Source organism: Chinchilla lanigera, unplaced genomic scaffold (assembly GCF_000276665.1).
Source record: "Chinchilla lanigera isolate Chin_1 unplaced genomic scaffold, ChiLan1.0 scaffold00028, whole genome shotgun sequence".
Lineage (NCBI taxonomy): Eukaryota > Metazoa > Chordata > Mammalia > Rodentia > Chinchillidae > Chinchilla > Chinchilla lanigera.
Genome location: NW_004955429.1, coordinates 14,246,205 through 14,261,097, shown reverse-complemented (window position 1 = coordinate 14,261,097; position 14,893 = coordinate 14,246,205). Strand labels below are relative to the sequence as shown.

At 48.6% G+C, this 14,893-nt stretch overlaps 1 protein-coding gene and 1 long non-coding RNA gene across 2 annotated transcripts in view; one reads left to right on the top strand and one right to left on the bottom strand.

The window, feature by feature from the left end:
• Positions 1–14,893, bottom strand: part of Atg7 (autophagy related 7) — a 224,059-nt gene that overhangs the window by 39,937 nt on the left and 169,229 nt on the right. The window lies entirely within an intron of this gene.
• On the top strand, positions 6,174–7,086 carry LOC106148807. Its single transcript, XR_001234498.1, has 2 exons — positions 6,174–6,259; positions 6,870–7,086. It is a non-coding gene; the product is annotated as an uncharacterized LOC106148807 (long non-coding RNA).

The following is a 14,893-nucleotide window of genomic DNA, read 5'->3' as shown; positions in this document are numbered from 1 at the left end:
TGTGCTCCTCAAGAGGCTCCACAGCAGGACTGAAAGCACCAGCGAGCCCCGCGGCTCAGGCCACTGTGAGGGTCTGCAGGGCAGGCAGGTCAGTCCCATCACCAGTCACCCAGCCTTCCACACACCAAGGTCTAGGCCTCGGCGATGCCTGGTGCCAGGCCAGAGGGTCCCCTGGCAGTGGGAGGAGCAGGGTAGAAGGCGACAACCACACACTGCACTAAAGACACAGGTCTGTGTGGATGACGGGCTTTCTCCACTGCTGGCCCCAGGTTGAGGGACAAGTGGTCAGAGGAAACGAGTGGGAGACTCTATGCCCAGGCGAAGGCGGCAGGTCCAAGAGAGTGAGGCTTTGAGACCTAGCACCCGGGACACTGAGCCAGCCACGTCCCCATCGCTGCTGGGGGCACCAGGCTGCTCCTGCTGCAGGATCAGCGCATCCTGTACTGGGGCCCAGCTCCAAGGCGGGCAGCACATGGAGCCAGAGAGGAGCGCACTTGCAGGAGGAAGGGCGCAGGCTGTTGTGTTTCCTCACACTCCTCTGCCCATCTCCCAAGGCTCCAGGCTCCAGGGACAGCACCTGCGGCCCACCTCCAAGGTCCCAGCACAACCCAGCAGGGCAGGCCCTCCTCCCACCCCCAGAGATGAGGGGTGCACCCCCCAGCCCTAGTACTAGGGGCCAACAGTGCAATGCGGCCCCGTTCAGGAGACCTGACGTCACTCAGGAGGGGACAGCCTGCCCTCATTTCCGCTGCAAAGGCCAATCACTGGCTGCTTAAAGAAAACCCTGATAATACTCTGATGATAATGAGACAGGGTACACAAAGTATAGGCAGCTAAACAGGAGACTAGGAACACTCTAAGGCTGAAATTGTACTTTTAAGAAAAACTAGCTGCGGGACACAAAGATTCCTCAGTTACAATGCTTTTTCTCGTCTAGAAAACTCACTCCAAGAAAATTCCAAGCGTCTCAGAGACATAATAAACCTAGAAATCAAGCTCTGGGCCTATGCATTCATTCATTCATTCATTCATTCATTCATTCATTCATTCATGTTTTTTGAGCCAGGGTCTTGCTATATAATTCAGACTGGCCTTGAACTCACTATGTAGCCCAGACTGCCCTTGAGCTCATGGTGATCCTCCTGCCTCAGCCTCCCAAGTGCTCAGATTACACGTGCACATCACCAGACCAGCGTGGGCCTGTGCTTCTCTCCTGTCAATGGCACTCCCGCAGAACTCCATCCTCAAGGAAGTACAGCGTGGCTCTGAACCTCAGACACTGCAATGCTGCATCCCAACCTCGCTCACCACACGGGTGGCCCAACGGACAGTGGGAAGGCACAGCCCTCATCGCTCATCTTGAGGACACGCCCAAGACCACAGAAAACCCCCAGCCCCGAAGCATAATCTGTCTTGCTATTCTGTGTGTACTTTTCAAAATTCTGCTTAATAAACCTCTTTCTGCCTCTCACTGACAGGTCCTGAAGATTCTTTTCCTGTCACGGAAGTCAACAAACCTACAAGCCACCTTGTGGGTGGGGTGAGCTGATGTCCTCATATCTTTTTGTCCTTGGACCCTGTCGGTGACAAGATGAGAAATTTAAGCTAACAACCTGCTTTGTAAATGTAAAAAGCCTGGAAGGCCAGGTCCCACTGTAAGTCACATATGCTTAAACTCTGCTGTGGGCCATACACGGAACCTATAACTTACATCAAATACTTTCAACTTTAAAAAAGCTCAAGAGCCCTAATATTTTCTTTTCCCTTTTTGTTTTTTTGGAGACACAGTCTTGCTGGTGCCTACACTGGCCTCAAACTCGCAACCCGCCCACCTCAGCCTCCCAGAGCCACTGTGAGGAAGAACCCTCTTTTTCATGGTGGTAAATGATACCCAAGAAAACCTGCTATTTTAACCATCGTAAGTGCCCAGGTGGCACTGAGCACAGTCACACCGTTGTGCAAACATCACGCCATCCACTTCCAAAACTTGTTTATCTTCCTTGACTGAGGCTCCGCCCCAGTCAGCTCTGCCTCTCTGCTGCCACAGTACTTGGTTCAAAATATAAGCTCAGGAAGTGCTTGGTGTGGAACACTGAAATTTACAGTCATAAAAGATTAACCATTCTGTTACACAAATAAGCCAGATTACAGGGAGTGTGCTTTTTCTATAACTGAAGACCCAGAAGTAATTTATGACTTGTTTACACTTCCAGCACCAACTCGATCATATGCAAGACTTCTTGCACTCAGCTGTGTGAGCAGGTGGTAGTTATGCCTACACTGGGAAGGAGAGGCCTAGCTGGCTGGGACTTCAGGCCGCTTGTGGAGCTGTCGCTGTGGACAGCCCTGGCCTCCGCTCCTTGACAGATCTGTGTGACTTGGCAGTGACCATGCTGTGGAAATTCACTGAGTAGCCTGGGTTGCAAGTCCTGGTGAGCAGAGATTTCATGGGTCTTCTGTGACATTTCCAGTCCAGAGAAGAGGCAAAAGCTTCCCTGGGGGCTTCAGGAGACACCAGAGACCCAGAGAACAGGACAAGGCTCTGGACTGAGCTCAGGGTGCCTGGACAAGTGGCCCTCTCAGTCTAGGGTTTTATCACCTGGTGAGGACGCAGAAGCCCAAATGGACAGGGGGGATGTGAGCAACTTTGGGAGGGGGAGGAGGAGCCAAGATTTTGGAGGCTGACAGAGACACAAACACGTAGAAGTGACCAACAGGGCCACTGGCCAGCTCCCCTGGCCACCCTTTGCTAAAGCTATGCTGCTGTTGTTGGTTTGGGGTTTGTGTTATAATTTTGGCTCGGCTTCTCTCCTTTGTGAGGACATGCCTTACTCTGGGCCTCGTCCTTGGAATCAGGGCAGGGAAGGTGACTCCGAGCTGGCTCTGGCGCATGGATGCCATGCTCTAAGAGGGGACTGATAACCATCTGGCTTGGGAGTAACTCTGTGATGTTTGGATTTTGTGCTGGCACCACGCTCCGGGCTCTAAGCTCTGTGCTGTCACACAGTGTGCGGCCATTCCAAGAACAACTCTGTAAAATGGAGCTTTACTGCCACGGCCTTTGACTTCTTGAGATTCACACAAACACAGCCATCTCTTGCAACGTTTAATTTAATTTAATTCGGTTCAGCTAAAGAAAAAAAAATAGCTCTGAACCTGTCCATTTCCCTTTCTGAAAAGTGCCAGTCTTCCGTGCGGAGTTGGTGTTTTGTGTGCTGTTTGCCAAACTGTTATTTCACATATGTGAAAAGAAAACTGGCACAGGGTCTGCATGAACTAAACTGCTGGCAGAGGCCAGGCTGGAGCTTGCCATTGAGAAGATTAGGTTCCCAAGAAACTCCTCGAGCAGGCGCCAAGGTCCACAAACCGAAAAAGAGCATGCGTGTGCGCCTACACACAGACACACACACACATACAGAAGCTGATTTCTGCCCATTTTCAGGTAGGACTCTGTTAGTCATTTAAGTTACTGGAGCTTAAATATCTCAGCTGTACATGTTAAATATTTATTGAACAGTAAATGTACATGAAAAAGATAAATGAGAAACTGGGAATTACTTTTTCTTAATTCAAGCCTGGGCATTTCAATTTTCTTCCTTATTTGCTTCATAAACAGGACAGTTCGGAACTTCGCCACAATAAGACTGATTAGACCATCACACACAACATCTACGGGAGCCTGGGAGTCAGCAGTCTTTTCGCTGAAATTTTCAATTGCTTTCCTTTATCTTTTAGGCTTTTTGCTATTTTAAGTCTGCTGTCTTTCAGACCTTTGCCTTTGCACTCACAGATCAAATACAGAAGCAAGCTCAGGGAAGAGCAGAGGATTTTATTATCAAATTGCTAAAAGTAGGCAAATTCCTAGAAGTGCTGTCTGGAAACTGCTCCCTGGAGCCCCAGAGTCTGCACCCTTCGTTGGCCACATAGGTTGTGGGGCTGTGCCATCCTCATGGAGGAGGCATCTCATCCCTTCGGGGCCTGCCCTTAGCCACATTACAAAAGGGTTTAAGAGCGTGCACAGGTAAGACAAGGGGATCATCTGAAAATTAGGTAGACACTTCTATACCTTAGTCTTATAAGATGGAATGTTTCTAAATGAAAGACACAGATTTACTTTGGAAAACATTGAGGACTTTTGCTTGTCTGAGACAGGGTGTGGCTATGTAGTTCAAAATAGCCTAGAACTCACTGTGTAGCCCAGACTGGCCTCAAATCATAGTGACCCTCCTGCTTCAGCCTTCCAGAGTGCTGAGATTACAGGTATATGCCACCATGTCCAGCTAGATTTTCAAACTCATTTAAAAAATAATCACGTGCTAATGGAAAGTTATTCCCTGTTCCTGGATAGGCAGACCCAAAATAGTCAAAATGGCCATACTTCCAAAACTGATATAGAGATTTAATATACTCCCAATAAAAATACCAACAGCATTCTTCACAAAAATGGAGAAAATAATCCTAAATTCATATAGAACCAGAGGAGACTCAGAACAGCAAAAACAATCCTGGGCAATAAGAGAAAAATGGGAGGTATCACAACCCCAGACTAGAAGTTGGATTACAAAGGTAAGTGATTAAAAACGGCATGGTATTGGCACAAAAACAGACATAAGGCTCAGTGGGCCAGATTAGGGGATGCAGAAACAACCCCAAGTACATTCAACTATTTGTTGAAAAGGGATGAAAAACGTATACTGGCAGAAAGGTAGACTCTTTAGCAAAGGGTGCTGGGAAAACTAGCTATCCACATGCAGAAGACTGAATCTAGTCCCATATCTCTTACTATGCATGAAACTAAAACCAAAATGGGTCAAAGATTTAAATGTTAAAACAGAAACAATCTGTTGGAAGATAAAGTAGGTAAAAACTATTGAAGTCAGAAGGATAGGCAAGGACTTTCTGAGAGAACCCCAGCTGCAACAGGAAACAGTTGCGAGAATCAACAGATGGGATCATACTAAACTAAAAATCTTCTGCATAGCAAAAGAAACAACCCGCGGAGTGAAGAGAAGACACAGAATGGGGAAAAAATTTTTGCCACAACTCCTCAGACAGAGAACTAACATCTCGAATGAAAAAATTCAAAAAAATTAGATTTCCCCCCCCAAATAAAACACCCAATCAAAGAATGGCCAAGCAAAATGAACAGACAACTGTCAGAAGTACAGATGGCCAATAAACACATGAAGAAATGTTCAACATCACTGGCCATTAGAAAAATGCAAATTAAAACAACACTGAGATTTCACCTTACCCTAGAAAGGATGGTCATCATCAAGAAATCAAATAATAACAAATGGTGCAGAGGCTGTGGGGGAAAAAGAAACCCTTCTATATTGTTGGTGGGAATGTAAACTAGCACAACCATTATGGAAATCAGTATGGAGAGTCCTTAAAAAAACTGAAACCAGAAATTCTACTTGATCCAGGTATTCCTCTAGGTGTCGTCTCAAAAGAGTTAAAGACATCACACTACAGTGATCCATGCATACCTGTGTTGACAGTGGCATAACTCATAATAGCTAAATCTTGGAAGCAGCCTGTATGTCTGTCAACAGATGAATAGACAAGGTGGTATTTACACATAATGGAGTAGTACTCTGCCATAAAAATAGATAAATTTGAGTCACTTGTAGGAAAATGGATGCACCTTGAGACCGTAATGTTAAGTGAAATAAACAAGCTTGCATGGATTCTCTTATATGAGAAACACAAAAAATAAATAAAAAGCAAAATGAAAGCTAATAGGAAGCCGGGAGATTGATCTTTTGTAATAAGGAAGGGCACCAAGAGATGGAGGGAGAAGGGAGGAAGGGAAAAGAATGGGGATGAAAAACAAATTAAGATGTGTTATATACCTGTGCCAACTCCCCACAAGGAATGTAAGCACTATGTACTGCAAATGTGTGCTAATATAAAAAATCACGCGCTTTCCTTCGTCCTTGGAATACCACCTATGTGGGCAAATCAGTGTCTAACAGGACTGTCATGCCAGGACTCCATCTTCCTCACTCCACCCACAGAGTAATATGTGACTCTGGCTTGGCCAATCACACTGTGCCATTTCCTTGGCCACAGAAAACAGCCCAGGGGCGGGTATATGGCCCAGGAGGGCCAATCAGCGGCCTTTCCTGACACTGACTTATGAAAGGTAGAAGACAGATGTTTTCCATGGGAGTTTCCAGAGGAGGGGTAAGGCCATGTTTCCTGCCACAGGGGAAAGGCTGGGAGCTTCATCTCAGAATGTAATCAGAGACAGGTAAGCTCAGCTGAGGGACAGAGGGTGAGTCTGGGCAGTGCTGGATCCCAGTTCCTGACCCTGAGCTCTGGTCACGGCAGGTCTTAATCCTGAGAGCAACTCCAATAACATTACAGCTACTTAAACCAAGAAGTTCCCTCTTTGTTCATATTGGTTAAAGTTTTTCACAGCTGAAATAGTTCTCAAAGTAGGACCCCATCTTAAGGTGACAATTACAGTATTGCTGTCTTCTCTAGTGACCAATAGCTCTCCGGCCGTGGGCTAATGAATGCCACCGATCTCTCATGCTTTTTGCTCGTGAACTTTCACATCAATTTATATGTCAGGAAATAAACACTGGAAAAAAACCTCAAAACAACAACAACAACAAAACAAATGCTGAAATTGATAAATTCTAGGGAAAAAAAAAAACCAACCCTCTTTATACTTGTGTTTTTTTGTTTTAGCTTTTTAAGCAGAATTATACGAACACACCGCTATCTATTTGGCACTTCTTAACACATGGAGAAACTTACATTCAGTACTGAATGCATGTATTGATTCAGGAGTTTACAGTACAGAAATTCTTCTCCACATCTCATTTCATCACTGTTGCTCATCAACCTTACAGGAGGAGTCAGGCCAAGCAGCAGACTGGAGAGGAATGAAAGAAAAGCTCCTACTCAGCAGGCACCCAAGTCTTCTGCGCACATGCTTACATCCAGCCTCTCCCCCTTCACGCAGGGCTGCAGACCTCAGAAACGCTGGCAGGTACAGACACGCTCCCTTTTAATTATCCCGCCGAACTGCCGAAGTAACTGATTGCCAGCTAAATAATTATAATCAAGTGTCCATTGTGCATAACAATCATTTAATGACTGCCATCCAAAACACTGTAATAAAGAGAGCTTTAATGAAGAAACCTGGACAGGCGCCAGGGTTTTATGGCGGTTTGCTTAAAGGGGAAGAGAGCCATAATCTGTAGTTAAGATTCAAAGAGGCCTTTAATCCAGATGCTCAACATTAAATAAGGGAGTGGAGTCATGTTTTGATCAAAAGTTACTGCATGCATAAAAGAAAGCAACATAAATGTTCTTTTAGGAAAAAGCTCCAGTAAATTATATTAAGTAAAGTGTTTGTAGCCATTTGCTTTGGAAAAAAAAATGAAAAAGAAGAGAACCATCTGATTTTCATTTTGAACAAGAACACTTGGCTAAAATAAACTAGATGGGAGTAGGATTTGATTTGATTTGTATAATGTCATTGAAAACAAAGTGAGTTATGGTTACATCTACCTTGTAGCAGTGACCGTGTTCTTCTAGGGGTCCTATTCATTTTCCAGCCTCACTTGGCCAGGCCAGGACTGTATCTCTGGGAAGTGTAATTATATTCGGACCCAAAGTCTTCACTGAAATGGCTGTGATGATCTCAGCTCTAGCAAACAGGAGTTCTCGTCTAAGTGGAAAACAGAAACCTCTCCATATAAAACTCGGGCCCACTGGCAGCGACTGGTTGGGCTACAGCTCAGTGTTTGTGAACACAATGAGACGGCAGGTCTTGAACCGCAGTCACTGGGGTTCTGCACCCTCATCTCAGCCTGGCCAGGGCAAACATGGGGCCTTCAGACTGTGTTGCGTGAATGCTGGCAGAAAATTAGCAGCAACAGCAATTCCTCTCAAGGAAAGAGGAAGAGGAAAGCAGAAGCACTCAATATGTTCCCACAGGTGAGACCCGTGTGGGCTCCAGCATTCCCTATGCCTTGGAGTGTCCAAGGAGCAGGGTGTGACTCACCTTTCCAGTGGGGTTCCAGCACCCAAAGAAACATCACCCCTATTTCCCCTTGGTCCCTGGGGTGATGCCTGTGCCAGGGCCCTGAGCACCTGGGGAAACCATCACTCCAGAGGTTCACTTTTTGTCCCAGGGCAAACAGACAGAACAAACTGTCCTGGTTCTCTTGAGACACCAGAACACCCTGGTCTTGGGCTGGGCATGTGTGTGAGACACACAGACAGACACAGACAGAATGAGGTTAGGGGACTCATCCTCTGCCTAGCTGGGCTGCAGGACACAGACAGCCGAGACAGATCTTCAGACACCACGTCAGCTTAAGACTGACCTGGCAGAAGGGGAAGGAAATCAATTCTGACACCAGGACATTTTTCTGACATTCTAAGTTGTCAACCTCAAACAAAAATACAGAGGTGACTCTCCAACAAATGAACTTTTACTTGGGACTACAGTCCAAGACACCCATGCACGGGCCAGGGTGGCCTCTGGTACCTCCACAGAACAGAAGAAAGCTTGGGTGTTTTGTTAGGAGAGAGAAATCCATGCAAATTATTAGGAAAGAAAGTACATTGGCACTTAGGGTGCTCTGGGTGCTCTTTTTCATTTGTTTACAGAACTGGCAAGCAGCGATGGTTACTGGGCAAAGGTATTAGTCAAGGCGGGGGTGTGGCCCATCTGGTGCCAGGCCCTGGGTTCCATCCCCAGCTCCTCACCCTGCCCCCTCCCCAATCAGCTATTAGTCTTGAGGCCATAGCTGGGGGTGTCATCATCCACTGCTAAGTAAAAACAGTCCTAAAGAGAGGGCAGGCTGTTTCCTGCCTTGGTCTTTAAGGTGGTCCCTGCACCAGGTGTCTCGGACCTGGGCGTCTCCCCTTCCTCCCCATGCTCCTGAATGACATTTGAGTGGAGTCTGCCAGGAGCAACTCCATTTCGGACAGTGGATTTCCACGAAGAGTACGGGCAAACTCTCATTTGAGAAGCTGCTCCTGCCCTTGCAGACCATGGGGGCTGCAGCCACATCTGCCCTGCCCATGTCACTCCGCAGGGTCTTCCCCAGAGGGGTACCTGGTCTGCTCCTTTGCCCCTCAAGATCACCACCAACCCCCAAAGCCTCCAGAAGGATGTCCCAGGGGCTGGCTGCCTGCCAGGCAAGCGATCTCTGTGCCCACTCCTCACTTCCGAGGACCTCACTTCTTCCTCTGCAGCAAGAGCCCTAACAATAAACCCAGATGAAGGGCTTGTGGACAGGAACGTTTGAGGACTCGAGAAGACAATGCACCTAAAGCTCTATGCTGGGCACAGTGAGAGCTCAGCAGCTGGGAACGATCACGGTCACCGTCACTCACTTTAGGAGAAAACCCAAGTTCCTCAACCAGGCCTCTGACAATGTCAGTGATGACACAGCCCACCCTGCTCACTACTCAGCCCCAGCATCCTTGTTTCAATCCCTCCACACCCTGACCCCTTCCCCACAGAGTGTCGTCACTCCCTGTCACTCTCCTGCTTAAAACACAGCACACGCGGGTTCTCAAGTCTCCGGAGCACGTCACATGCTGTCTGTCTCTTGCTCCCCGGCCCAAATCTCACTTCCTGCACCGTCCCAACTCGCTCTGCTGGCCCGGCCCCCTCCGCCGCACTGGACATTGCAGCTCCTCCCCTCTGTGGTCAGAAGCACTTCCATATGGGCCCTCACCGACCATGGGGTTAACTCCCACCTCTGCACTCCACGCCTCCTTCTCTCACCACACCAGTCCCTTCTATCCCAGCACCCTCTTTTCTTGTCACCACTGGGCTCATTACTGGCGCAAAGTGTCTTTTTCATTTGTTTACAGAACTGGAATGCCAGCCCCATGAATGCAGAGACCAGGCCTGTCTGTGTTGACCACAGGATCGCAGGTGTAAAGTACACCAGGCACGCTGCACACACTGGGGAAGCACGCCACGCGCCTCCGCAGACAGTGGCCACTTGGTGACGCTTAGCTGACCCCACACACAGTGAGCCCCGGCTGCCCAGACTGACCCGACAAAGGGGCACACACACAGCACCCAGATGAGTGTACTATCCAGGCACTATTATGCCACTCAGGTGTGCAGGGACAGGTTCACAACAGTGTCCCAGGCTTAACAAGCGGGCGGCATGAGGGTTGAACACATGCAAAGAAATTCAGGGCTCTCTAGGGTTTGAGGAATCCACAGAAGTCTGAAGAGAGACACAAAGGACTAAGTTCACAGCGCAAGAACCAAACCAAACCCAAGCCCACTGTGAGCCCAGCAGCAGGGTTACCTTTCAATTCAACTCTTCCTTTAATATGTACTCAGGCATTCCCAGCCAGGCTCAGACAGTAGCAGATTTCAGAGGGAGAACTCTGAATTCGAGCAGCACTGCAAGCTACACACCACCATGCACAGTGCCTAGAGAGCTCCCATTGAAGTCCATCCTCACTGCTGCCAATAGCTCACTTTGTGCCCTTATCTTTAGGTCAGAAACTAGATCTCAGGCTTCTTCAGCATCCTCAAGTGTCCAGCCTAATTCTTGGGTGGGTGATGGCCTCTCACATCCAGCAGACTCAGAACCGAATCCTATTCCATACCCATTCTTAGATCTTTGGTAAATAAATTATCCTCTTCTGGCCTTCCTTTGCCCACCCCACAAATGTATACCAGGAGAAGTAGTGGGAGGATCTGCAAAAGGGACCTGTCCATGCTCAACAGCAAATAGGCACTGAATAAATCACAGTGACCTTTCTGGGTGAGCAGTAAGTCAAGGGCCCTCTGAGCATGGACTAACACCTCCAAAACTGTGAACCCTGGGAGATCTTCCCCCTTTTTAAACTGAGTATCTCAGGTATCTGCTGCACTAACAGAAACCTGATGAACACAGTAGAAAATAGCAGGAAAACATAAACCATTGCTCTCATGTTTTATTGCCACTCCCCATATAAGAAGCAGCTCTATATATTGGCACTGAATGGTCTGTACAGTGAAAAGTGGCAATTTGGGCTGAATACCAGAAAACGTCACTGACTGGCAGAAGCAAGCAGTTACTGGGTATCAGAAGTCACTGGGAAGTTACAAAGAGACAGACAAACTATGTAGTATGAGAGAACTCACAGCAAGATTCCAGGCTGCAAACCAGTGAGAACTTCAGTATTCCCGGACACACCAAAAAACCAAGTCACTGCAGCAAACAGCTGTGTGCATGTCCCTCTATGTGGCATCCTGGGGCTGTGCCACAATCACGGCAGCCACTGAGCCCATCCCAGGCTGCAGCAAAAGTCAGTCAAAGCAAGCAGCGAGCTGCCTGTCTTCAAAGATCCTGTAAAGCTGGCATTTACAGAAAAAGGGCAATGCAAGCCTCTTGCAGGGACTCTGCCACAGCAGCTGGGTATAGGGAATAACAGAACTACCGTGACAAAAAAGGAAAGGAAATATAACCATGGTGGGCATCTGTTGCCCTGCTTGCTCAACCCTCTGAGAATCACAGCAGTTTTCTAATCACCTAGCAATTTCTCCCGGACTCTTGGGTCTGGTGTCTTAAGTGGGGCTGTGTCACTCCTCACTCCAGAGGTGGGACATAGCAGATCTGACCTATGAGAGGAAGAGGTGCTCCCCACAGCCATAGTGATTGGGGAATAGTGGACCAATGAAGCAAGACCTTAGCAGGTACCACCGTGAACAAGGCTCTTTCCTGGGGGTGGCTGCACTTGCGGATGTGGTTCCAGGGCCACAGCTGCTTCTTGCTACCAGGAGGCGAGAGCCTGCCTAAGAATGAACAACATAGGAATAGGTCAAAACATTCACAACTGACATTTTGTGCACACGTGGATCTAGTGATGGGTACCCGTGAGTTTTTCAGCGTTGTGGACAAATTCACGTTTGCTTCAGTCTGTCTGAGTTAGTGTCTAACTTCTAACCCGAAGAGTTGGACGGATACAGTAATGGTGGTATTGTGTAGAGTTTAACACATTCGCAACAGGGCCGGAGTATATCTCACTGCTTGGTGGCTTGAAACACCCATTAGGTGGCTTTTTATTAATTATATTAGTAGAAAGATCAATAAAAGTGACTAATCTGTTTGTACCACCAGGGGTACAAACCACCCCATGGGATAGTCATGCACGTACCCCTGGTGGTTCAAGCCGGTGGGAAAGTATGAATCCTAAAGGAGTTGTCTAAAAGGAGGACTCCAGGAAGTACTTTTCTGAATTCTCTGTAAAAATAAGAGTTGGAATATTTGAGACACTGGGGAACCCCTCCTTTCTCACCACCTGACCAGCATCTGCTGATGATAATTGAGACAACTGTACAGTGAGGTCACTGGAGACATAAGTAGACTTTCTATTTATTACCTCTCTGATCCCCTCTGTCCACCTCCACGCCCAGAAGGAAATGCACAACCATCCATCCATTCATTCAAAGATGTTCTTCTGAAGTGATGAACAGTTGTACGGGCTAGAAAGAGACGGGTACAGAGATGGCCAGGAGGAGGTCTTCATTTTCAAGGAGCTCACACAGAGTGACAATCCTCCAGGACAAGTGGGACAGGGACTGGGAAGCTTGGAAGACTGAGGTGGCACTTGCCAGGCAGAGAGACCTCGCATAGGGGGCTGGCAGGAGGGTGACACGGCTAGGGGCTGGAGCCACGTGAGTTGCCTGTCTTACCCTGAAGTGAAGATTAGCCAGCCTCTGGGGTTCCACAGCGCACACCACAGCAATACACAACACAGGAAAGCTGCCCTGCCCCTGCTGAGGGGGGCAGAACTCTCATCAGAAGAAACCAAGACACACATAGTGGCAGCTGTTCATGCCCTAAAGAGTTCTCCATCTTACAGGGAATGGAATTTTGTTGCAAGGAAAGGACAGAAGCAATCGTGCGTGCACACACAGACACGGACACACACAAGTATGTGCTGTCTGTGGGCCCAGGAGGAGCCTCACCAGGCACAGGCCTCATGGATGGGGCTGGACAGAGGAGGAATGGACACTCCTGGGAGGAGACACACTTGCTCAGGTGGCAGGGTCAGGTACACCACCACACCCCCTCACCGAGCGTGGAGAGAGCTGGGACAGACTGTGACTGGAGGAAGAAAATCAGCGCATTCAAAGGTAGGTTTGGGGCTATTTTCCTTTCTTCTTAAAGCCAGATATTCAGAGGCACCTTGTTTCTTGACTTGCCTACCACTTTCTCCCATTGAGCCATCCCCTCCTCACAAGTCAGGGCTTGATGACCAATCGGCCTGACTTAATTGTGCAAATGAGCAAACCCAGTAAGAGATGAGAGAGCCGCAGTGCAAAGCCCAACAAGACCGGGCAGCTGTGAGCAGCCTCAGCATGTCTGCCCCAACCCACCCACGCGGAGCCTGGGGGCCGGGGCTGATGTGCAGCGTCAGCAGACGCTGTGGGGATCCACGAGGCCCGTGGAGAGCAGTGGCTCCAAAGCTGTTCTGGGCCAACGGCGGTGTCTGCTGTGAGGTGGATGAAACCAACCCTCCCAGCTGCCTGGGATGCACGTGCCGCACGTTGCACACAGCCCCTGGGGTATGCAGGGACCACCTACTCAGCCCTCCAGCCCTTCCGGGGCTGCATAGGAACTCAGAGGAACTGGTCCCAGGGCTTGAGACCTGCTCTTCCCAGGGCCAGTTTCCTCTAGACCACAGTTCCCTACCATGAAGGCCAGCTCTTCCCAGGGAGGGTCTAATGTATGACATGGGACTCGCAGGTCGGACATCTGCCTGTCCACACATCCTGACTACCCCAGTGCCTGATTCCAAGTGTCCAGATGGCCGTGGGGATCCTGGGAACCTTAGTGACCTCCAGGGTACAAAGTAAATAAGCATCAAAGAGGAGGCCCTGGGGCACGGGCCGGGGTCAGGGAAGGGACCCGGTCCCTCCGGGGCAGCTGCAGGACACCTGTGCCCTCCTGCCGCTCTGCCTCTCCCTCCCACTCTTGTCCTGCACTTGTGCCGAGACTGCAGATTCCTCGGGTGATTTGTACCGAATCCAAATGGTTAAAAATAATTTGCTAAATATCTTCCTAGATGAACTGAAACCCAAGAGCTTTTTGAGTCCTGCCCAGCCCCAGTAAAGGGCAAGCAGGACGGAAAGTCACACTCTCTCCCGAGCCGGGATCAGCAGCCTGTATTCCGATGTCACCGGCCTGACTACCCGCAGAGGCCGAGTGCACATCTTCAGGAAACAGCAGCTGGATATCAAACTGTTCTGACACGACGCGTCTCTGCCCAGTCCTTAACCCACAGCAACTTGATATGCATTTAGCCATGGCCCCGGGAGGAGAGATTTTTTTTTTTTTTTAATTCTGCATTGTTTTGGCCTAAAAGAAGCCAAAGATGAAAAGAATAAGTAACAATGTATGAGTCATGATTTTAGGCAAGGCATACAAAGTGGCAAACAGGACATGAAGTATTTGCCGTTTTGGGGATTTGAGGGGAGCTGGAGTGGGAGACTGACCATAAGAAATACAAATAAATGAATAACCTTAAATGGTGATGAGTCATGTAGAAATAAAAACAGGATCGAGGACGGTTGCTTGGTTTGTGTGTGTTTTACACATGAGGAAACAAAGAGTAACAGTTTGGTGAACTGGCTGGGCTTTATGGCTAGTAAGCAGTGCTTTAAACTCACAGCGGCTGGATTGAAAGCTGCTCTGATCTGATACCGCATGTTCTTTCCTCAGCTCCGCAAGAAACCAAACAACGTGCAGGACAGAGGGGCTCCCTCCCCTTGAAACACCCACAGAACTCTGGGATCTCGGAACCGAACCAGGGTGCTGTAAGCTGCAGTTCTAATGTAAGGGCCGCTAGCATCCAGGTCCCTACATGTGCCATTCCACATACTTCTGTCCTTACC